Genomic DNA, 24,931 nt, shown 5'->3' with positions numbered 1-24,931 from the left:
GTTTTCTCCTGTCTAAATATTATTGGTTGTTTTCACAGGTCTGAAGAGGCATGTTTTGATGTTTCAGAAGTCCAGATGTTTTTAGCAGGAGAAAAAAACAGGCTTCTTTAAACTCCCTCTGTCTTATCTAGATAAATAAACAAAACAACTTGGTTTTATTTCACGTCAAGAACATAATCAATAGTTAAATGGGCATATTTTTTGGGGGGTCAAAATTACTAATATATTTTATCTGACAAAGAAAAGCGGCATAGACAGATTTCCTGTTTATAACTGAAAGGTTTCCACATGTACTTTTAAACAAATAAATAACTTTTACCTTCCTGTGTTGTCTGTCTCCCATTCCTTGTCTGACTCCTGTGTTGTCTGTCTCCCATTCCTTGTCTGACTCCTGTGTTGTCTGTCTCCCATTCCTTGTCTGACTCCTGTGTTGTCTGTCTCCCATTCCTTGTCTGACTCCTGTGTTGTCTGTCTCCCATTCCTTGTCTGACTCCTGTGTTGTCTGTCTCCCATTCCTTGTCTGACTCCTGTGTTGTCTGTCTCCCATTCCTTGTCGGACTCTTTATTTTAGTTAAAGCTCCATCCATCTCCATTCATTGACAGTTACAGACCACTGTTTTCCATTCATTGACAGTTACAGACCACTGGTTTCCATTCATTGACAGTTACAGACCACTGTTTTCCATTAATTGACAGTTACAGACCACTGGTTTCCATTCATTGACAGTTACAGACCACTGTTTTCCATTCATTTACAGTTACAGACCACTGGTTTCCATTCATTGACAGTTACAGACCACTGTTTTCCATTCATTGACAGTTACAGACCACTGGTTTCCATTCATTGACAGTTACAGACCACTGGTTTCCATTCATTGACAGTTACAGACCACTGGTTTCCATTCATTGACAGTTACAGACCACTGGTTTCCATTCATTGACAGTTACAGACCACTGTTTCTCCCATTCATTCATGACAGTTACAGACCACTGGTTTCCATTCATTGACAGTTACAGACCACTGTTTTCCATTCATTGACAGTTACAGACCACTGGTTTCCATTCATTGACAGTTACAGACCACTGTTTTCCATTCATTGACAGTTACAGACCACTGGTTTCCATTCATTGACAGTTACAGACCACTGGTTTCCATTCATTGACAGTTACAGACCACTGGTTTCCATTCATTGACAGTTACAGACCACTGGTTTCCATTCATTGACAGTTACAGACCACTGTTTTCCATTCATTGACAGTTACAGACCACTGGTTTCCATTCATTGACAGTTACAGACCACTGGTTTCCATTCATTGACAGTTACAGACCACTGGTTTCCATTCATTGACAGTTACAGACCACTGGTTTCCATTCATTGACAGTTACAGACCACTGGTTTCCATTCATTGACAGTTACAGACCACTGGTTTCCATTCATTGACAGTTACAGACCACTGGTTTCCATTCATTGACAGTTACAGACCACTGGTTTCCATTCATTGACAGTTACAGACCACTGGTTTCCATTCATTGACAGTTACAGACCACTGGTTTCCATTCATTGACAGTTACAGACCACTGGTTTCCATTCATTGACAGTTACAGACCACTGGTTTCCATTCATTGACAGTTACAGACCACTGGTTTCCATTCATTGACAGTTACAGACCACTGGTTTCCATTCATTGACAGTTACAGACCACTGGTTTTCATTCATTGACAGTTACAGACCACTGTTTTCCATTCATTGACAGTTACAGTCCACTGGTTTCGATTCATTGACAGTTACAGACCACTGTTTTCCATTCATTGACAGTTACAGACCACTGGTTTCCATTCATTGACAGTTACAGACCATTGGTTTCCATTCATTGACAGTTACAGACCACTGGTTTCCATTCATTGACAGTTACAGTCCACTGGTTTCCATTCATTCTGTTGGCCTCTCATGTACCCATGGTAAACTTGGTCTCTCTGGGATCGGGGACATTTAACCGTTATCCCCACTAGTCTGAAGCCCTTATGCTAATCCCTTGGCTTTCACTTCCCTTTTAAACCCCAAATCCCTCTGTTCCCCTTTCCGCAGAGAAGTGTTTGTGTTAGAGAGGGGGAAATGGGGGGGGCTTTGGATTGTCCCAGCGATAGAGTTGTGAGGGTCTACTGGGCCACCCTCCCCCTTCTGAGATCACCATTGCCATGGTAACACCAAATCTGAGAGGTGAGACCGTAGTTGGGCCCCTGCAAACCACAGGAGGGTGTGTATAGCTCATTAAAAGGGTCTCTAGAGCTAACATGACTCAGATATTAGAGTACTCACTCACATAAAGACTGGAACCTGGTCTATGGCCCTCTATCACCCAATGAGAGGCAGGCACTGGAGCAGTCTAATACACAGAGAGGAGAGAGGCTGGAGACAGACACTGGATCAGTCTACTACACAGAGAGGCTGGAGACAGACACTGGAGCAGTCTAATACACAGAGGAGAGAGGCTGGAGACAGACACTGGAGCAGTCTAATACACAGAGAGGAGAGAGGCTGGAGACAGACACTGGAGCAGTCTAATACACAGAGGCTGGAGACAGACACTGGAGCAGTCTAATACACAGAGAGGCTGGAGACACACTGGGGCAGTCTAATACACAGAGAGGAGAGAGGCTGGAGACAGACACTGGAGCAGTCTAATACACAGAGAGGCTGGAGACAGACACTGGGGCAGTCTAATACACAGAGAGGAGAGAGGCTGGAGACAGACACTGGAGCAGTCTAATACACAGAGAGGCTGGAGACAGACACTGGAGCAGTCTAATACACAGAGAGGCTGGAGACAGACACTGGAGCAGTCTAATACACAGAGAGGCTGGAGACAGACACTGGAGCAGTCTAATACACAGAGAGGCTGGAGACAGACACTGGGGCAGTCTAATACACAGAGAGACAGACACTGGAGCAGTCTAATACACAGAGAGGAGAGAGGCTGGAGACAGACACTGGAGCAGTCTAATACACAGAGAGACTGGAGACAGACACTGGAGCAGTCTAATACACAGAGAGGCTGGAGACAGACACTGGAGCAGTCCAATACACAGAGAGGAGAGAGGCTGGAGACAGACACTGGAGCAGTCTAATACACAGAGAGGCTGGAGACAGACACTGGGGCAGTCTAATACACAGAGAGGCTGGAGACAGACACTGGGGCAGTCTAATACACAGAGAGGCTGGAGACACACTGGGGCAGTCTAATACACAGAGAGGCTGGAGACACACTGGGGCAGTCTAATACACAGAAAGGAGAGAGGCTGGAGACAGACACTGGATCAGTCTAATACAGAGAGGCTGGAGGCACACTGGAGCAGTCTAATACACAGAGAGGCTGGAGACACACTGGAGCAGTCCAATACACAGAGAGGCTGGAGACAGACACTGGGGCAGTCTAATACACAGAGAGGCTGGAGACAGACACTGGGGCAGTCTAATACACAGAGAGGCTGGAGACAGACACTGGAGCAGTCTAATACACAGAGAGGCTGGAGACAGACACTGGAGCAGTCTAATACACAGAGAGGCTGGAGACAGACACTGGATCAGTCTAATACAGAGGAGATAGTCTTACAGTACGTCTGCTTTTCAAATAGGCTTTATAGTTTCTTCACTATGCTAACATGCACTTGACTCTGTTTTAGTGTGTCCGTGTCTTTGATAGTATCTTTGATGGGGAAAGACATTATTTGAAAGTGCCACCCTTCCCCCGTCATGGGCTTGCAGTTGACAGTGTTAACCATGTGTTTTCCCAGCATGCTTGATGTGATGGCCACGTGCACAAGCACAGTGAAGAGTGTGTGTTGTGTGTGTGCGTGGGTGTGTGTGCGTGGGTGCGTGTGTGCGTGCGTGCGTGGGTGTGTGTGTTCGTGCGTGCGTGGGTGTGTGTGTGTGTGTGTGTGTGTGGGGCTCGGCAGTGAAATTCAGGGGTTCGTCAATTTTACAGGGCACCAGGGGATTAGAGAGGAGAGGGGGAGTCGCCGTGAGGAGGAGAGGGGGAGTCGCAGAGAGGAGGAGAGGGAGAGAGGGGGAGTCGCCGTGAGGAGGAGAGGGGGAGTCGCGGAGAGGAGGAGAGGGGCAGAAGGGGATTTTGTAACCAGGGGGGAGGAGGAAGAAGGGGTGAGGGGGGGACAGGGGCCTGTGTGTCCTTTGTTGTGTAAATGTCACTAGCGGTTGTTTGTGGACTCTGGTTGGCTGGTTTGAATTGTAAATTGCATGGAGCACTGATGAATTGTGCTGGCAGACTTTAAACTGCCACTGGGGGATTGTGGGAAGGAAACCACGGAGAGAATATTCCAGAACCATTTGTGTATGTTAACTGTAGAAGCACCATCACTACAAGCCTGTCTGATTCCCACGGCACTAGATAATAACACACTGCACTAGATAATAACACATCATTAGATAATAACACACTGCACTAGATAATAACACACTGCACTAGATAATAACACACTGCACTAGATAATAACACACTGCCCTAGATAATAACACACTGCACTAGATAATAACACACTGCCCTAGATAATACCACACTGCACTAGATAATAACACACTGCATTAGATAATAACACACTGCACTAGATAATAACACACTGCACTAGATAATAACACACTGCACTAGATAATAACACACTGCACTAGATAATAGCACACAGCATTAGATTATAACACACTGCACTAGATAATAACACACGGCACTAGATAATAACACACTGCACTAGATAATAACACACGGCACTAGATAATAACACACTGCACTAGATAATAACACACTGCACTAGATAATAACACACTGCACTAGATAATAACACACTGCACTAGATAATAACACACTGCACTAGATAATAACACACTGCCCTAGATAATAACACACTGCACTAGATAATAACACACTGCCCTAGATAATAACACACTGCACTAGATAATAACACACTGCCCTAGATAATAACACACTGCACTAGATAATAACACAGCACTAGATAATAACACAGAATTAGATAATAACACACAGCATTAGATAATAACACACTGCACTAGATAATAACACAGCACTAGATAATAACACAGAATTAGATAATAACACACAACATTAGGTAATACCACACTGCACTAGATAATAACACACTGCACTAGATAATAACACAGAATTAGATAATAACACATTGCACTAGATAATAACACACTGCACTAGATAATAACACACTGCACTAGATAATAACACACTGCACTAGATAATAACACACGGCACTAAATAATAACACAGCATTAGATAATAACACACTGCACTAGATAATAACACACTGCACTAGATAATAACACACTGCCCTAGATAATAACACACTGCACTAGATAATAACACACTGCACTAGATAATAACACACTGCACTAGATAATAACACACTGCACTAGATAATAACACACTGCCCTAGATTATAACACACTGCACTAGATAATAACACACTGCACTAGATAATAACACACTGCAATAGATAATAACACACTGCACTAGATAATAACACACTGCCCTAGATAATAACACACTGCCCTATATAATAACACACTGCACTAGATAATAACACACTGCCCTAGATAATAACACACTGCACTAGATAATAACACACTGCCCTAGATAATAACACAGCACTAGATAATAACACAGAATTAGATAATAACACACAGCATTAGATAATAACACACTGCACTAGATAATAACACAGCACTAGATAATAACACAGAATTAGATAATAACACACAGCATTAGATAATAACACACTGCACTAGATAATAACACACTGCACTAGATAATAACACACTGCACTAGATAATAACACACTGCACTAGATAATAACACACTGCACTAGATAATAACACACTGCACTAAATAATAACACACTGCACTAAATAATAACACAGCATTAGATAATAACACACTGCACTAGATAATAACACACTGCCCTAGATAATAACACACTGCACTAGATAATAACACACTGCACTAGATAATAACACACTGCACTAGATAATAACACACTGCACTAGATAATAACACAGCACTAGATAATAACACACTGCACTAGATAATAACACACTGCACTAGATAATAACACACTGCACTAGATAATAACACACTGCATTAGATAATAACACACTGCACTAGATAGTATTATAATAACACACTGCACTAGATAATAACACACTGCACTAGATAATAACACACTGCACTAGATAATAACACAGCATTAGATAATAACACACTGCACTAGATAATAACACACTGCACTAGATAATAACACACTGCCCTAGATAATAACACACTGCACTAGATAATAACACACAGCACTAGATAATAACACACTGCATTAGATAATAACACACTGCACTAGATAATAACACACTGCACTAGATAATAACACACAGCACTAGATAATAAGGATGAAATCCAAGTGTGAAATTGAAACTCAATAAAAAATAGTCACATTTTTTGGAAGGGAATTAATTTATATAAATGTTTTACTTTTGAGTGAGAGATAAATAGGGAGGTAGGAGTGGGATTAAGTGAGTATTATACTATTCAATCCCCCCCATCTGCAACCTAAAGGCAACAGAGAGAGTTTTCAGGAACCCGTTCCAAGAATCCCGTTCCGGGTTTTAACACGTTGCCCGGTCACTTGAATGGGAACGCGGTAGGAACTCGGTCCGGACAGTTAGGCATTCTCCTTTCACGACCCGACGGGAAAAGGATATTATTGATTTGCTAGTATACTTATTGACATGGAAAACCTGAAGGAATTACCTGAAGGAATATTATTCAGGTGAATAGATGTTGACATTTTATTAGAAGTCGACTCTGGAAAGAACGGACTAACGTAAGTATTTTTTTTTTGGACTAGCAAAGAGAATATATGTTATATGTTACAAGTGTTATTGTGTGCTCTTCGATGGTCAACATAGTATATATTTTTTTCTCGCTTGGCACAGCGTCCGTTTCTGAGTAAAGTGAGCATGTTGCCATTGACAATGTTACAGTTGCAACGTTGCTTTCACGAGGTGAGCTCAGGCAGGAAGGCTGCAGTCGGAGGAGCCAATGAACAACTTGCTGACCAATGCACCTGCCCTTGTCTTTGAGTTCATCTACGGTGGCTACCACATAAAACAATGGTAGTCTATGTTTTGAATGGGCTAACTGACCAATGCTTTGTCAACATTTTTCTTACATGCCTACAGAGGTTTTATCGTTTTTTCGTTTTTCGCAAAAGGCTATTTATTCAAACTAAAGTTGTAAAGTTTTTGATGAGGCAAATGTTTATATATATATATATTTTTTTTAATAAATACATATATTAGGTTGTTTACATTGTTGTGCAAATAACCTAATTAAGTGAGCATTAAAAGTATATGTTTCATGTGACATCAAAATCATGAATTAATTTGCAAGATTGATTACAACCAAAGTTGTGGATGTTTTATGCGTTTGACAATAATTTGGGATTTCCGCTTAATTTTCCTTTGCTTTGCGACACCGATTTGCACCAGAATTGCATTGATGGTGAATAACAAAGGCTCCCCTAAAGAAAGACACAGGGTAAACCCCCTCTGACTCCTTGGGGATTTTCGGAGAGAGAGTGTGGGTGAGGTACAGAGGGGTATTTGATAAATGGCATCCCACGGACAAAGCCCTAAAGGTGCAACCCTTCACCCAACCCCCTCAACCGCATTGTGAGGGTTAACCGCAATCACCACAAGGCAGGTCTTTGTTCGGGCCTATCGGTAGGTTTAGCTCGAATGTAAACCGATACAGGCGTGTTCGCCCGCCTCTGGTGCTTCTAGAGTCAGTTACTTATTTGTTTCTGAGTAAAAAAAAAATATAGCCATAAAGTTTGAGCTTTTAAAGTTATTAATCACATAAACTGCGCTATTGTCCCGGGACGCGGTTGGTCCCGAGAGTCGCACGAGGAGTCATAAAGATAAATAAATATGGCCATTAAAATAACAGGATCAAGCCGCTCAGTACCCCAGCCTCCCCACCCGTACCCCTCCTCTACCAGGCACTGCAGCTCTACGACAGGGATCAGATGTCCAAGCCATGGGTGCCAGTCCGGGTATGGTTCAGTCAACTTGTCCTGGTCATGCATGGTTCCTCCTCTGTCACAGTGATGAAAATGACCTACACTATGTTGACAGCATCTGTGTTTGTTAGGGTGTGTTGTTTTCCTATGACATTGAGGTAGACCTTGTTGAATGGGGCAGCAGGTAGCCTAGTGGTTAGAGCTTTGGACTAGTAACTGAAAGGTTACCGAATCCCAGAGCTGACAAGGTCAAAATCTGTCGTTCTGCCCCCTGAACAAGACAGATAACCTGCTGTTCCAAGGCTGTCATTGAAAATAAGAATTTGTTCTTAACTGACTTGTTAAAAAACGTTCCCTGACATCACACACGTTCCAATGTTATTGTCAGTCCTTTGGACACTTGTGACAGGATGACGAACAGAGCATCTGAACACGTGAGTGGATTATTATGGGGTGGTTCAGTTTGCTGGGTGTAAGAGTGGAGTATTATGGGGTGGTTCAGTTTGCTGGGTGTAAGAGTGGAGTATTATGGGGTGGTTCAGTTTGCTGGGTGTAAGAGTGGAGTATTATGGGGTGGTTCAGTTTGCTGGGTGTAAGAGTGGAGTATTATGGGGTGGTTCAGTTTGCTGGGTGTAAGAGTGGAGTATTATGGGGTGGTTCAGTTTGCTGGGTGTAAGAGTGGAGTATTATGGGGTGGTTCAGTTTGCTGGGTGTAAGAGTGGATTATTATGGGGTGGTTCAGTTTGCTGGGTGTAAGAGTGGAGTATTATGGGGTGGTTCAGTTTGCTGGGTGTAAGAGTGGATTATTATGGGGTGGTTCAGTTTGCTGGGTGTAAGAGTGGAGTATTATGGGGTGGTTCAGTTTGCTGGGTGTAAGAGTGGAGTATTATGGGGTGGTTCAGTTTGCTGGGTGTAAGAGTGGAGTGTTATGGGGTGGTTCAGTTTGCTGGGTGTAAGAGTGGAGTATTACGGGGTGGTTCAGTTTGCTGGGTGTAAGAGTGGAGTATTACGGGGTGGTTCAGTTTGCTGGGTGTAAGAGTGGAGTATTATGGGTGGTTCAGTTTGCTGGGTGTAAGAGTGGATTATTATGGGGTGGTTCAGTTTGCTGGGTGTAAGAGTGGAGTATTACGGGGTGGTTCAGTTTGCTGGGTGTAAGAGTGGAGTATTATGGGGTGGTTCAGTTTGCTGGGTGTAAGAGTGGAGTATTATGGGGTGGTTCAGTTTGCTGGGTGTAAGAGTGGATTATTATGGGGTGGTTCAGTTTGCTGGGTGTAAGGTTGGAGTGGAAACTATCCTCTTTGTCAGTCCTAATGAATCATTTAACTATTTATCTCAGAGGACTAGAGGAATGGAGGAGGTAGATATTGGGTTGAAGTGAACCCGATCTCTTTGTGGGTCCACTTCTGTAGTGTGTGTGTCAGTCAAGACACATAATAGTTGGTTGTATGTGTGAGAAATGGAGATTTAGAAAGAGAGACAGAACGTGTGAGAGAGGACAGGAGTGTGAGGTGTGTGTGTCAGTCAAGACACATAATAGTTGGTTGTATGTCAAATCAAATCAAATCAAATCAAATTTATTTATATAGCCCTTCGTACATCAGCTGATATCTCAAAGTGCTGTACAGAAACCCAGCCTAAAACCCCAAACAGCAAACAATGCAGGTGTAAAAGCACGGTGGCTAGGAAAAACTCCCTAGAAAGGCCAAAACCTAGGAAGAAACCTAGAGAGGAACCGGGCTATGTGGGGTGGCCAGTCCTCTTCTGGCTGTGCCGGGTAGAGATTATAACAGAACATGACCAAGATGTTCAAATGTTCATAAATGACCAGCATGGTCGAATAATAATAAGGCAGAACAGTTGAAACTGGAGCAGCAGCACAGTCAGGTGGACTGGGGACAGCAAGGAGCCTTCATGTCAGGTAGTCCTGGGGCACGGTCCTAGGGCTCAGGTCAGTTGAAACTGGAGCAGGAGCATGGCCAGGTGGACTGGGGACAGCAAGGAGTCCTCATGTCAGGTAGTCCTGGGACATGGTCCTAGGGCTCAGGTCCTCCGAGAGAGAGAAAGAAAGAGAGAAGGAGAGAATTAGAGAACGCACACTTAGATTCACACAGGACACCGAATAGGACAGGAGAAGTACTCCAGATATAACAAACTGACCCTAGCCCCCCGACACATAAACTACTGCAGCATAAATACTGGAGGCTGAGACAGGAGCCCCAGCAAGCCAGTGACTCAGCCCCCGTAACAGGGTTAGAGGCAGAGAATCCCAGTGGAAAGAGGGGAACCGGCCAGGCAGAGACAGCAAGGGCGGTTCGTTGCTCCAGAGCCTTTCCGTTCACCTTCCCACTCCTGGGCCAGACTACACTCAATCATATGACCCACTGAAGAGATGAGTCTTCAGTAAAGACTTAAAGGTTGAGACCGAGTTTGCGTCTCTGACATGGGTAGGCAGACCGTTCCATAAAAATGGAGCTCTATAGGAGAAAGCCCTGCCTCCAGCTGTTTGCTTAGAAATTCTAGGGACAATTAGGAGGCCTGCGTCTTGTGACCGTAGCGTACGTGTAGGTATGTACGGCAGGACCAAATCAGAGAGGTAGGTAGGAGCAAGCCCATGTAATGCTTTGTAGGTTAGCAGTAAAACCTTGAAATCAGCCCTTGCTTTGACAGGAAGCCAGTGTAGAGAGGCTAGCACTGGAGTAATATGATCAAATTTTTTGGTTCTAGTCAGGATTCTAGCAGCCGTATTTAGCACTAACTGAAGTTTATTTAGTGCTTTATCCGGGTAGCCGGAAAATAGAGCATTGCAGTAGTCTAACCTAGAAGTGACAAAAGCATGGATTAATTTTTCTGCATCATTTTTGGACAGAAAGTTTCTGATTTTTGCAATGTTACGTAGATGGAAAAAGCTGTCCTCGAAATGGTCTTGATATGTTCTTCAAAAGAGATCAGGGTCCAGAGTAACGCCGAGGTCCTTCACAGTTTTATTTGAGACGACTGTACAACCATTAAGATTAATTGTCAGATTCAACAGAAGATCTCTTTGTTTCTTGGGACCTAGAACAAGCATCTCTGTTTTGTCCGAGTTTAATAGTAGAAAGTTTGCAGCCATCCACTTCCTTATGTCTGAAACACATGCTTCTAGCGAGGGCAATTTTGGGGCTTCACCATGTTTCATTGAAATGTACAGCTGTGTGTCATCCGCATAGCAGTGAAAGTTTACATTATGTTTTTGAATAACATCCCCAAGAGGTAAAATATATAGTGAAAACAATAGTGGTCCTAAAACAGAACCTTGAGGAACACCGAAATGTACAGTTGATTTGTCAGAGGACAAACCATTCACAGAGACAAACTGATATCTTTCCGACAGATAAGATCTAAACCAGGCCAGAACTTGTCCGTGTAGACCAATTTGGGTTTCCAATCTCTCCAAAAGAATGTGGTGATCGATGGTATCAAAAGCAGCACTAAGGTCTAGGAGCACGAGGACAGATGCAGAGCCTCGGTCCGATGCCATTAAAATGTCATTTACCACCTTCACAAGTGCCGTCTCAGTGCTATGATGGGGTCTAAAACCAGACTGAAGCATTTCGTATACATTGTGTGAGAAATGGAGATTTAGAAAGAGAGACAGAACGTGTGAGAGAGGACAGGAGTGTGAGGTGTGTGTGTAATCTAAAAAAGAAAAGGTTCCTGGGGTTCTTCAAGTTGAAACTGTGGCGGAACCCCTAGAAGTTCTTTGAAGAACTCTTTTTAAAAGGAGTTAATATGAATTATTATTATTAATAATACGTGTAACAGTATAACTTCAGACCGTCCTCTCGCCCCGACCCGGACGCAAACCAGGGACCCTCTGCACACATCAACAACAGTCACCCCTCGAAGCATCGTTACCCATCGCTCCACAAAAGCCGCGGCCCTTGCAGAGCAAGGGGAACCACTACTTCAAGGTCTCAGAGCAAGTGACGTCACCGATTGAAACGCTATTTAGGGCACACCACCGCTAACTAGCTAGCCGTTTCACATCCGTTACACCAGCACCACCGCTAACTAGCTAGCCGTTTCACATCCGTTACACCAGCACCACCGCGAACTAAGCTAGCCGTTTCACATCCGTTACACCAGCACCACCGCTAACTAAGCTTGCCTTTTCACATCCGTTACACCAGCACCACCGCTAACTAAGCTAGCCTTTTCACATCCGTTACACCAGCACCACCGCTAACTAGCTCATTTCACATCCGTTACACCAGCACCACCGCTAACTAAGCTAGCCGTTTCACATCCGTTACACCAGCACCACCGCTAACTAAGCTTGCCTTTTCACATCCGTTACACCAGCACCACCGCTAACTAGCTAGCCGTTTCACATCCGTTACACCAGCACCACTGCTAACTAAGCTAGCCGTTTCACATCCGTTACACCAGCACCACCGCTAACTAAGCTTGCCTTTTCACATCCGTTACACCGGCACCACCGCTAACTAAGCTAGCCTTTTACATCCGTTACACCAGCACCACCGCTAACTAGCTAGCCGTTTCACATCCGTTACACCAGCACCACCGCTAACTAAGCTAGCCTTTTCACATCCGTTACACCAGCACCACCGCTAACTAAGCTTGCCTTTTCACATCCGTTACACCAGCACCACCGCTAACTAAGCTAGCCTTTTCACATCCGTTACACCAGCACCACCGCTAACTAAGCTAGCCTTTTCACATCCGTTACACCAGCACCACCGCTAACTAAGCTAGCCTTTTCACATCCGTTACACCGGCACCACCGCTAACTAAGCTAGCCTTTTCACATCCGTTACACCAGCACCACCGCTAACTAGCTAGCCGTTTCACATCCGTTACACCAGCACCACCGCTAACTAGCTAGCCGTTTCACATCCGTGACATACGCATAACAACAATAACACAATATTTTAGTTCTCAGTGTTTATTATGATTTTAGTAGCAAAGCAAAGCAGAATTTAAAAAAATCTAAATATGAGGTAGACTCAGCAGAGCCCCAAGTCCAATGGATATATTCTCTAACGTGTTCATGTTAGCGTGTTGATGTTCTCCGTATCCATTGCCAGAATGATTTAGCAGTCCATGGTGATCGAACAGGTTTCCTAATATATTCATCAGAGGTGTAGGGAGGATGACGTCTGTGAATCCAACAATTATGAAAAGATAGACGGTATCATCATAAAACAATATCAATATGGATCATACAAGGAACAAACCTTACCTTATTAAATTGAGGAGATCGTTACATTTTTCAGTTAAGTGGCTGCACCTGCTCTCCTTTCAAATTCAAATCCAAATGTTTCAGTTGGGCAGTTAGGTTCAAGGAGGTTCCTCGATGAACCCCAACTCCTATGGGGTTCTTGGAATGACCTTTTGGGGGCATTTTCAGAGCCAAGAACCCTAATGTTCTTCAAAGTACTTTGAGGATCTTAAAAGACCACTTGTTGAACCCCTCAGTTTTGTTTTCGTGTGTGTTCTCTGTGTCTCTGCCTAGTGCCCACTCTCTCTATCTAAAGACTGCCCAGTCATCTCATACAAGGCACTCTTTTCATCACTCTGACCTTATTTGGGATGTTTAAAAAAAAATAGGAGCATAGAGATAAAGCAGGGACCCTCTGCACACATCAACAACAGTCACCCCTCGAGCATCGTTACCCATCGCTCCACAAAAGCCGCGGCCCTTGCAGAGCAAGGGGAACCACTACTTCAAGGTCTCAGAGCAAGTGACGTCACCGATTGAAACGCTATTTAGGGCACACCACCGCTAACTAGCTAGCCGTTTCACATCCGTTACACCAGCACCACCGCTAACTAGCTAGCCGTTTCACATCCGTTACACCAGCACCACCGCTAACTAAGCTAGCCGTTTCACATCCGTTACACCAGCACCACCGCTAACTAAGCTAGCCTTTTCACATCCGTTACACCGGCACCACCGCTAACTAAGCTTGCCTTTTCACATCCGTTACACCAGCACCGCCGCTAACTAAGCTTGCCTTTTCACATCCGTTACACCAGCACCACCGCTAACTAAGCTAGCCTTTTCACATCCGTTACACCAGCACCACCGCTAACTAAGCTTGCCTTTTCACATCCGTTACACCAGCACCACCGCTAACTAGCTAGCCGTTTCACATCCGTTACACCAGCACCACTGCTAACTAAGCTAGCCGTTTCACATCCGTTACACCAGCACCACCGCTAACTAGCTTGCCTTTTCACATCCGTTACACCGGCACCACCGCTAACTAAGCTAGCCTTTTCACATCCGTTACACCAGCACCACCGCTAACTAGCTAGCCGTTTCACATCCGTTACACCAGCACCACCGCTAACTAGCTAGCCGTTTCACATCCGTTACACCAGCACCACCGCTAACTAAGCTTGCCTTTTCACATCCGTTACACCAGCACCACCGCTAACTAGCTAGCCGTTTCACATCCGTTACACCAGCACCACTGCTAACTAAGCTAGCCTTTTCACATCCGTTACACCAGCACCACCGCTAACTAAGCTAGCCTTTTCACATCCGTTACACCGGCACCACCGCTAACTAAGCTAGCCTTTTCACATCCGTTACACCAGCACCACCGCTAACTAGCTAGCCGTTTCACATCCGTTACACCAGCACCACCGCTAACTAGCTAGCCGTTTCACATCCGTGACATACGCATAACAACAATAACACAATATTTTAGTTCTCAGTGTTTATTATGATTTTAGTAGCAAAGCAAAGCAGAATTTAAAAAAATCTAAATATGAGGTAGACTCCCAGCAGAGCCCCAAGTCCAATGGATATATTCTCTAACGTGTTCATGTTAGCGTGTTGATGTTCTCCGTATCCATTGCCAGAATGATTTAGCAGTCCATGGTGATCGAACAGGTTTCCTAATATATTCATCAGAGGTGTAGGGAGGATGACGTCTGTGAATCCAACAATTATGAAAAGATAGACGGTATCATCATAAAACAATATCAATATGGATCATACAAGGAACAAACCTTACCTTATTAAATTGAGGAGATCGTTACATTTTTCAGTTAAGTGGCTGCACCTGCTCTCCTTTCAAATTCAAATCCAAATGCTTCAGTTGGGCAGTTAGGTTCCGGCAAAAAAACAAAAACACAATTTAAGGAGGTTCCTCGATGAACCCCAACTCCTATGGGGTTCTTGGAATGACCTTTGGGGGCATTTTCAGAGCCAAGAACCCTAATGTTCTTCAAAGTACTTTGAGGATCTTAAAAGAACACTTGTTGAAGCCCTCAGTTTTGTTTTCGTGTGTGTTCTCTGTGTCTCTGCCTAGTGCCCACTCTCTCTATCTAAAGACTGCCCAGTCATCTCATACAAGGCACTCTTTTCATCACTCTGACCTTATTTGGGATGTTTTAAAAAAAAAAATAGGAGCATAGAGATAAAGATCAATGAGGGAACTGTTGAGACAGCTGAATTCAGACGATCTATGACCGTTTTTGCTCTGGTTGTATTTTGTTTAAAAATTGTGTGTGTTGCTGGACTACAGAGACAACATTCAGATGGAATGAGGATGAAACCAATCAAGCCCAAGTCTACGCCCTTCATCTGTGATTGGCCAACAGTAGGGATTCTTCAATAACGTCTACGCCCCTTCATCTGTGATTGGCCAACAGTAGGGATTCTTCAATAACGTCTTTGTTGTCATTCAACGATAGACTCGTTTTCATTTTTGTAATAACAGGAAATGTCAAACAGATTTCTTAGTTATTTGAGATAAATTCAGACTATTTTTGAGGAAGATACTGGCTACGGCGTCTCAAAATGGACAAACAGTACTATTGCCACTTTTTTCTTGTTTTTCAAGCAAAGGTCTTTTAAGGGAGTATGCCGAGCACACTTGTTTGGTTCGCCTAGCTGAGTTTGGCTGAAGCATGCTGACGCCTTTACCCCTACTCTCTCTCTACTGTCTTCACTGTTGACTACCTCAATGCTCTGCATCACTTCCTGGTAGAAACAGTCAGGGAAGATGTCTCAGTTGGAAGGAGAAGGATCAGTGCTTGAGAAGTGTAGTGGTCTGAGGTTAAAGGATAAAGTTCATGGCACTGCCCCTAAACAAGTAATAAAAAATAAAAAAAACTATTTAACTAGGCAAATTAAGAACAAATTCTTATTTACAATGACGGCCTACCCCGGCCAAACCCAGATGACACTGGGCCAATTGTGAGCCGCCCTATGGGACAACCAATCATGGCCAAATGTGATGCAGCCTGGATTCAAACCAGGTACTGCAATGCAGAGTCTTAGACCACTGCGCCACTCGGGAGCCCCTCACTAAACCACCTGGTAACTGATAACAGGACAGCAGTGGAGGCTGGTGGTGGGAGCTATAGGAGGATGGGCTCATTGCAATGGCTGGAATGGAATTCATGTGGTTTCAACACACACATTAAAAAACAATGAGCTCACGACAATTGGTATTCCCAAGCGGTCTAGTAGGAGCCTAATAAATAGTGTCCCCTTGTCTGTTATAGTAGTGTAGTAGCCTAATAAATAGTGTCCCCTTGCCTGTTATAGTAGTGTAGTAGCCTAATAAATAGTGTCCCCTTGTCTGTTATAGTAGTGTAGTAGCCTAATAAATAGTGTCCCCTTGTCTGTTATAGTAGTGTAGTAGCCTAATAAATAGTGTCCCCTTGCCTGTTATAGTAGTGTAGTATCCTAATAAATAGTGTCCCCTTGCCTGTTATAGTAGTATCCTAATAAATAGTGTCCCCTTGTCTGTTATAGTAGTGTAGTAGCCTAATAAATAGTGTCCCCTTGTCTGTTATAGTAGTGTAGTAGCCTAATAAATAGTGTCCCCTTGCCTGTTATAGTAGTGTAGTAGCCTAATAAATAGTGTCCCCTTGTCTGTTATAGTAGTGTAGTATCCTAATAAATAGTGTCCCCTTGCCTGTTATAGTAGTGTAGTAGCCTAATAAATAGTGTCCCCTTGCCTGTTATAGTAGTGTAGTATCCTAATAAATAGTGTCCCCTTGTCTGTTATAGTAGTGTAGTATCCTAATAAATAGTGTCCCCTTGCCTGTTATAGTAGTGTAGTAGCCTAATAAATAGTGTCCCCTTGCCTGTTATAGTAGTGTAGTATCCTAATAAATAGTGTCCCCTTGCCTGTTATAGTAGTATCCTAATAAATAGTGTCCCCTTGCCTGTTATAGTAGTATCCTAATAAATAGTGTCCCCTTGCCTGTTATAGTAGTGTAGTAGCCTAATAAATAGTGTCCCCTTGCCTGTTATAATAGTATCCTAATAAATAGTGTCCCCTTGCCTGTTATAGTAGTATCCTAATAAATAGTGTCCCCTTGCCTGTTATAGTAGTATCCTAATAAATAGTGTCCCCTTGCCTGTTATAGTAGTGTAGTAGCCTAATAAATAGTGTCCCCTTGCCATTTGCACACAAGAAGATTTTAGTCGTGAATGTTGTGCCAAAAGGTAAAGAATTTTGTGTTTGGCGTTTTGCCAAATGTTTGTTATAGAATTGCAATCGGAGTATGAAACGTGTGTCAGTAGTATTGCAGATGTGGTGTCTCTGGTTCTGCTTAATGAGATACAGGTTTGGGTGCCTCATGGATCAGATTTAGTGTGTAAATAATTGGGAACAGCTGTAATGTGGATAACATTGTATCACGTATGATGCTAAGCCAGAGGACAGGAGGGAATTCATTTGTGATGGTTTATTATTGAACTGTTAGTGTGTGTGTGTGTGTAGTAGGAATGGGTGTGTGAGTGTGTGTGTGTGTGTGTGTGTGTGTGTGTGGTGTGTGTGTAGTAGGAATGGGGTGTGTGTGTGGTGTGTGTGTGGTGGTGTGTGTGGTGTGGTGTGTGTGTAGGAATGGGGTGTGTGAGTGGTGGTGTGTTGTAGGAATGGGGTGCGTGAGGTGTGTGTGTGTAATAGGAATGGGGTGTGTGTGTGTGTAGTAGGAATGGGGTGTGTGAGTGTGTGTAGGAATGGGGTGTGTGTGTGTAGTAGGAATGGGGTGTGTGTAGGAATGGTGTGTGTAGTAGGAATGGGGTGCCTGTGTGTGTGTGTGTGTGTGTGTGGTAGGAATGGGGTGTGTGAGTGTGTGGGAATGGGGTGTGTGAGTGTGTGTGTGTGTTGTAGGAATGGGGTGCGTGAGTGTGTGTGTGTGTTGTAGGAATGGGGTGTGAGTAGTAGGAATGGGGTGTGTGTGTGTGTTGTAGGAATGGGGTGTGTGAGTGTGTGTAGTAGGAATGGGGTGTGTGTGTGTGTTGTAGGAATGGGGTCGTGAGTGTGTGTGTGTGTGTGTGTTGTAGGAATGGGGTGTGTGAGTGTGTGTGTGTGTGTGTGTGTGTGTGTGTGTGTGTGTGTGTGTGTGTGTGTGTGTGTGTGTGTGTGTAGTAGGAATGGTGTGTGTGTGTGTGTGTGTGTGTGTGTGTGTGTGTGGAATGTGTGTGTGTGTGTGTGTGCGTGAGTGTGTGTGTGTGTTGTAGGAATGGGGTGTGAGTGTGTGTGTGTGTAGGAATGGGGTGTGTGAGTGTGTGTGTGTCGTAGGAATGGGGTGTGTGAGTGTGTGTGTGTGTGTAGGAATGGGGTGTGTGAGTGTGTGTGTGTGTCAGTAGGAATGGGGTGTGTGAGTGTGTGTGTGTGTGTCGTAGGAATGGGGTGTGTGTGTGTGTGTGTAGTAGGAATGGGGTGTGTGAGTGTGTGTGTAGTAGGAATGGGGTGTGTGAGTGTGTGTCGTAGGAATGGGGTGTGTGAGTGTGTGTGTGTGTCGTAGGAATGGGGTGTGTGTGTGTGTGTGTGTAGTAGGAATGGGGTGTGTGTGTGTAGTAGGAATGGGTGTGTGAGTGTGTGTGTGTTGTAGGAATGGGGTGTGTGAGTGTGTTTGTGTGTCGTAGGAATGGGGTGTGTGAGTGTGTTTGTGTGTAGTAGGAATGGGGTGTGTGAGTGTGTGTGTGTGTGTGTAGTAGGAATGGGGTGTGTGAGTGTGTGTGTTGTAGGAATGGGGTGCGTGAGTGTGTGTGTGTTGTAGGAATGGGGTGTGTGAGTGTGTGTGTGTGTAGTAGGAATGGGGTGTGTGAGTGTGTGTGTGTGTCGTAGGAATGGGGTGTGTGAGTGTGTCGTAGGAATGGGGTGTGTGAGTGTGTGTGTGTGTCGTAGGAATGGGGTGTGTGAGTGTGTGTGTGTGTGTCGTAGGAATGGGGTGTGTGTGTGTGTGTAGTAGGAATGGGGTGTGTGAGTGTGTGTGTAGTAGGAATGGGGTGTGTGAGTGTGTGTCGTAGGAATGGGGTGTGTGAGTGTGTGTGTGTGTCGTAGGAATGGGGTGTGTGTGTGTGTGTGTGTAGTAGGAATGGGGTGTGTGAGTGTGTGTGTAGTAGGAATGGGTGTGTGAGTGTGTGTGTGTTGTAGGAATGGGGTGTGTGAGTGTGTTTGTGTGTCGTAGGAATGGGGTGTGTGAGTGTGTTTGTGTGTAGTAGGAATGGGGTGTGTGAGTGTGTGTGTGTGTAGTAGGAATGGGGTGTGTGAGTGTGTGTGTGTGCTGTAGGAATGGGGTGCGTGAGTGTGTGTGTGTGTAATAGGAATGGGGTGTGTGAGTGTGTGTGCGTGTAGTAGGAATGGGGTGTGTGATTGTGTGTGTGTGTAGTAGGAATGGTGTGTGTGTGTGTGTTGTAGGAATGGGGTGTGTGAGTGTGTGTGTGTGTAGTAGGAATGGGGTGTGTGAGTGTGTGTGTGTGTGTGTGTAGTAGGAATGGGGTGTGTGTGTGTGTGTGTGTGTGTGTGTGTGTGTGTGTGTGTGTGTGTGTGTGTGTGTGTGTGTGTGTGTGTGTGTGTAGTAGGAATGGGGTGTGTGAGTGTGTGTGTGTGTTGTAGGAATGGGGTGCGTGAGTGTGTGTGTTGTAGGAATGGGGTGTGTGAGTGTGTGTGTGTGTAGTAGGAATGGGGTGTGTGAGTGTGTTTGTGTGTCGTTCAATGGGGTGTGTGAGTGTGTGTGTGTGTAGTAGGAATGGGGTGTGTGAGTGTGTGTGTGTGTAGTAGGAATGGGGTGTGTGAGTGTGTGTGTGTGTCGTAGGAATGGGGTGTGTGAGTGTGTGTGTGTGTCGTAGGAATGGGGTGTGTGTGTGTGTGTGTAGTAGGAATGGGTTGTGTGAGTGTGTGTAGTAGGAATGGGGTGTGTGAGTGTGTGTGTGTCGTAGGAATGGGGTGTGTGAGTGTGTGTGTGTGTGTGTCGTAGGAATGGGGTGTGTGAGTGTGTGTGTGTGTCGTAGGAATGGGGTGTGTGTGTGTGTGTAGTAGGAATGGGGTGTGTGAGTGTGTGTGTGTAGTAGGAATGGGGTGTGTGAGTGTGTGTGTGTGTCGTAGGAATGGGGTGTGTGAGTGTGTTTGTGTGTCGTAGGAATGGGGTGTGTGAGTGTGTTTGTGTGTAGTAGGAATGGGGTGTGTGAGTGTGTGTGTGTGTAGTAGGAATGGGGTGTGTGAGTGTGTGTGTGTGCTGTAGGAATGGGGTGCGTGAGTGTGTGTGTGTGTAGTAGGAATGGGGTGTGTGAGTGTGTGTGTGTGTTGTAGGAATGGGGTGTGTGAGTGTGTGTGCGTGTAGTAGGAATGGGGTGTGTGAGTGTGTGTGTGTGTTGTAGGAATGGGGTGTGTGTGTGTGTTGTAGGAATGGGGTGTGTGAGTGTGTGTGTGTGTAGTAGGAATGGGGTGTGTGAGTGTGTGTGTGTGTTGTAGGAATGGGGTGTGTGTGAGTGTGTGTGTGTGTTGTAGGAATGGGGTGTGTGAGTGTGTGTGTGTGTAGTAGGAATGGGGTGTGTGAGTGTAGTGTGTGTTGTAGGAATGGGGTGTGTGAGTGTGTGTGTGTGTGTGTGTAGTAGGAATGGGGTGAGTGTGTGTGTGTGTGTGTAGTAGGAATGGGGTGTGTGAGTGTGTGTGTGTGTGTTGTAGGAATGGGGTGTGTGAGTGTGTGTGTGTGTGTGTGTAGTAGGAATGGGGTGTGTGAGTGTGTGCTGTAGGAATGGGGTGCGTGATTGTGTGTGTGTGTGTAGTAGGAATGGGGTGTGTGAGTGTGTGTGTGTTGTAGGAATGGGGTGTGTGAGTGTGTGTGTGTAGTAGGAATGGGTTGTGTGAGTGTGTGTGCCAGGAATGGGGTGTGTGAGTGTGTGTGTGTGTGTGTGTGTTAGTAGGAATGGGGTGTGTGAGTGTGTGTGTGTGTAGTAGGAATGGGGTGTGTGAGTGTGTGTGTGTGTTGTAGGAATGGGGTGCGTGAGTGTGTGTGTGTTGTAGGAATGGGGTGTGTGTGTGTGTGTTGTAGGAATGTGGTGTGTGAGTGAGTGTGTAGTAGAATGGGGTGTGTGAGTGTGTGTAGTAGGAATGGGGTGTGTGAGTGTGTGTGTGTAGTAGGAATGGGGTGTGTGAGTGTGTGTAGTAGGAATGGGGTGTGTGAGTGTGTGTAGTAGGAATGGGGTGTGTGAGTGTGTGTGTGTAGTAGGAATGGGGTGTGTAGTAGGAATGGGGTGTGTGAGTGTGTGTAGTAGGAATGGGGTGAGTGAGTGTGTGTGTGTAGTAGGAATGGGGTGTGTGAGTGTGTGTGTAGTAGGAATGGGGTGTGTGAGTGTCCTAGGAATGGGGTGTGTGTGTGTGTGTAGTAGGAATGGGGTGTGTGAGTGTGTGCTGTAGGAATGGGGTGCGTGAGTGTGTGTGTGTGTAAGGAATGGGGTGTGTAGTGTGTGTGTGTTTGTAGGAATGGGGTGTGTGAGTGTGTGTGTGTAGTAGGAATGGGGTGTGTGAGTGTGTGTGTGTTGTAGGAATGGGGTGTGTGAGTGTGTGTGTGTGTGTGTGTGTGTGTGTGTGTGTGTGTGTGTGTGTGTGTGTGTGTGTGTGTGTGTGTGTGTGTGTAGTAGGAATGGGGTGTGTGAGTGTGTGTGTGTTGTAGGAATGGGGTGCGTGAGTGTGTGTGTTGTAGGAATGGGGTGTGTGAGTGTGTGTGTGTGTATAGGAATGGGGTGTGTGAGTGTGTTGTGTCGTAGGAATGGGGTGTGTGAGTGTGTGTGTGTGTAGTAGGAATGGGGTGTGTGAGTGTGTGTGTGTGTAGTAGGAATGGGGTGTGTGAGTGTGTGTGTGTGTAGTAGGAATGGGGTGTGTGAGTGTGTGTGTGTGTCGTAGGAATGGGGTGTGTGTGTGTGTCGTAGGAATGGGGTGTGTGAGTGTGTGTGTGTGTGTCGTAGTGGGGTGTGTGTGTGTGTGTGTAGTAGGAATGGGTTGTGTGAAGTAGGAATGGGGTGTGTGAGTGTGTGTGTGTAGTAGGAATGGGGTGTGTGCTCAGTGTGTGTGTGTGTGTGTCAGGAATGGGGTGTGTGAGTGTGTGTGTGTGTCGTAGGAATGGGGTGTGTGTGTGTGTGTGTAGTAGGAATGGGGTGTGTGAGTGTGTGTGTAGTAGGAATGGGGTGTGTGAATGTGTGTGTGTGTCGTAGGAATGGGGTGTGTGAGTGTGTTTGTGTGTCGTAGGAATGGGGTGTGTGAGTGTGTTTGTGTGTAGTAGGAATGGGGTGTGTGAGTGTGTGTGTGTGTAGTAGGAATGGGGTGTGTGAGTGTGTGTGTGTGCTGTAGGAATGGGGTGCGTGAGTGTGTGTGTGTGTAGTAGGAATGGGGTGTGTGAGTGTGTGTGTGTTTGTAGGAATGGGGTGTGTGAGTGTGTGTGCGTGTAGTAGGAATGGGGTGTGTGAGTGTGTGTGTGTGTTGTAGGAATGGGGTGTGTGTGTGTGTTGTAGGAATGGGGTGTGTGAGTGTGTGTGTGTGTAGTAGGAATGGGGTGTGTGAGTGTGTGTGTGTGTTGTAGGAATGGGGTGTGTGAGTGTGTCAGGAATGGGGTGTGAGTGTGTGTGTGTGTGTAGGAATGGGGTGTGTGAGTGTGTGTGTGTGTGTGTAGGAATGGGGTGTGTGAGTGTGTGTGTGTGTAGTAGGAATGGGGGTGAGTGAGTAGGAATGGGGTGTGTGAGTGTGTGTGTGTGTTGTAGGAATGGGGTGTGTGAGTGTGTGTGTGTGTGTGTAGTAGGAATGGGGTGTGTGAGTGTGTGCTGTAGGAATGGGGTGCGTGAGTGTTGTAAGGAATGGGGTGTGTGAGTGTGTGTGTGTGTTGTAGGAATGGGGGTGTGTGAGTGAGTGTGTGTAGTAGGAATGGGTTGTGTGAGTGTGTGTGTGTTGTAGGAATGGGGTGTGTGAGTGTGTGTGTGTGTGTGTGTGTGTGTGTGTGTAGTAGGAATGGGGTGTGTGAGTGTGTGTGTGTGTAGTAGGAATGGGGTGTGTGAGTGTGTGTGTGTGTTGTAGGAATGGGGTGCGTGAGTGTGTGTGTGTTGTAGGAATGGGGTGTGTGTGTGTGTGTTGTAGGAATGGGGTGTGTGAGTGAGTGTGTAGTAGGAATGGGGTGTGTGAGTGTGTGTAGTAGGAATGGGGTGTGAGTGTGTGTGTGTGTAGTAGGAATGGGGTGTGTGAGTGTGTGTAGTAGGAATGGGGTGTGTGAGTGTGTGTAGGAAACGGGTGTGTGAGTGTGTGTGTGTAGGAATGGGGTGTGTGAGTGTGTGTGTGTAGTAGGAATGGGGTGTGTGAGTGTGTGTAGTAGGAATGGGGTGAGTGAGTGTGTGTGTGTAGTAGGAATGGGGTGTGTGAGTGTGTGTGTGTAGTAGGAATGGGGTGTGTGAGTGTGTGTGTGTAGTAGGAATGGGGTGTGTGTGTGTGTGTGTAGTAGGAATGGGGTGTGTGAGTGTGTGCTGTAGGAATGGGGTGCGTGAGTGTGTGTGTGTGTAGTAGGAATGGGGTGTGTGAGTGTGTGTGTGTGTTGTAGGAATGGGGTGTGTGAGTGTGTGTGTGTAGTAGGAATGGGGTGTGTGAGTGTGTGTGTGTTGTAGGAATGGGGTGTGTGAGTGTGTGTGTGTGTGTGTGTGTGTGTGTGTGTAGTAGGAATGGGGTGTGTGAGTAGTAGGAATGGGGTGTGTGAGTAGGAATGGGGTGCGTGGTGTGTGTGTGTGTTGTAGGAATGGGGTGTGTGTGTGTGTGTTGTAGGAATGGGGTGTGTGAGTGTGTGTGTAGGAATGGGGTGTGTGAGTGGGTGTGTAGTAGGAATGGGGTGTGTGATTGTGTGTGTGTGTAGTAGGAATGGGGTGTGTGAGGAGGAATGGGGTGTGTGAGTGTGTGTAGTAGGAATGGGGTGTGTTGTGTGTGTGTAGTAGAATGGGGTGTGTGAGTGTGTGTAGTAGGAATGGGGTGTGTGAGTGGGTGTGTAGTAGGAATGGGGTGTGTGTGTGAGTGTGTGTAGTAGGAATGGGGTGTGTGAGTGGGTGTGTGTAGGAATGGGGTGTGTGAGTGTGTGTGTGTGTCGTAGGAATGGGGTGTGTGTGTGTGTGTGTAGTAGGAATGGGGTGTGTGAGTGTGTGTGTAGTAGGAATGGGGTGTGTGAATGTGTGTGTGTGTGTCGTAGGAATGGGGTGTGTGAGTGTGTTTGTGTGTCGTAGGAATGGGGTGTGTGAGTGTGTTTGTGTGTAGTAGGAATGGGGTGTGTGAGTGTGTGTGTGTCTAGTAGGAATGGGGTGTGTGAGTGTGTGTGTGTGCTGTAGGAATGGGGTGCGTGAGTGTGTGTGTGTGTGTAGTAGGAATGGGGTGTGTGAGTGTGTGTGTTGTAGGAATGTGTGTGAGTGTGTGTGCGTGCGTGTAGTAGGAATGGGGTGTGTGAGTGTGTGTGTGTGTTGTAGGAATGGGGTGTGTGTGTGTTGTAGGAATGGGGTGTGTGAGTGTGTGTGTGTGTGTAGTAGGAATGGGGTGTGTGAGTGTG

At 45.6% G+C, this 24,931-nt stretch overlaps 1 protein-coding gene across 1 annotated transcript in view; it reads left to right on the top strand.

The window, feature by feature from the left end:
- The first annotated feature begins 6,731 nt into the window (after positions 1-6,731).
- LOC118378480 (1-phosphatidylinositol 4,5-bisphosphate phosphodiesterase eta-1-like) overlaps positions 6,732-24,931 on the top strand; it is a 143,838-nt gene continuing 125,638 nt past the window's right edge. Inside the window, exon 1 of the mRNA XM_052482134.1 lies at positions 6,732-6,907. The gene's annotated coding sequence lies outside the window, so the exon portion shown is untranslated. The remainder of the gene's footprint in view (positions 6,908-24,931) is intronic.

This window comes from Oncorhynchus keta, chromosome 1, assembly GCF_023373465.1.
Source record: "Oncorhynchus keta strain PuntledgeMale-10-30-2019 chromosome 1, Oket_V2, whole genome shotgun sequence".
Taxonomy (NCBI): domain Eukaryota; kingdom Metazoa; phylum Chordata; class Actinopteri; order Salmoniformes; family Salmonidae; genus Oncorhynchus; species Oncorhynchus keta.
Note: the sequence above shows the minus strand (reverse complement) of the source record. Positions and strands in the feature narration are given on the sequence as shown.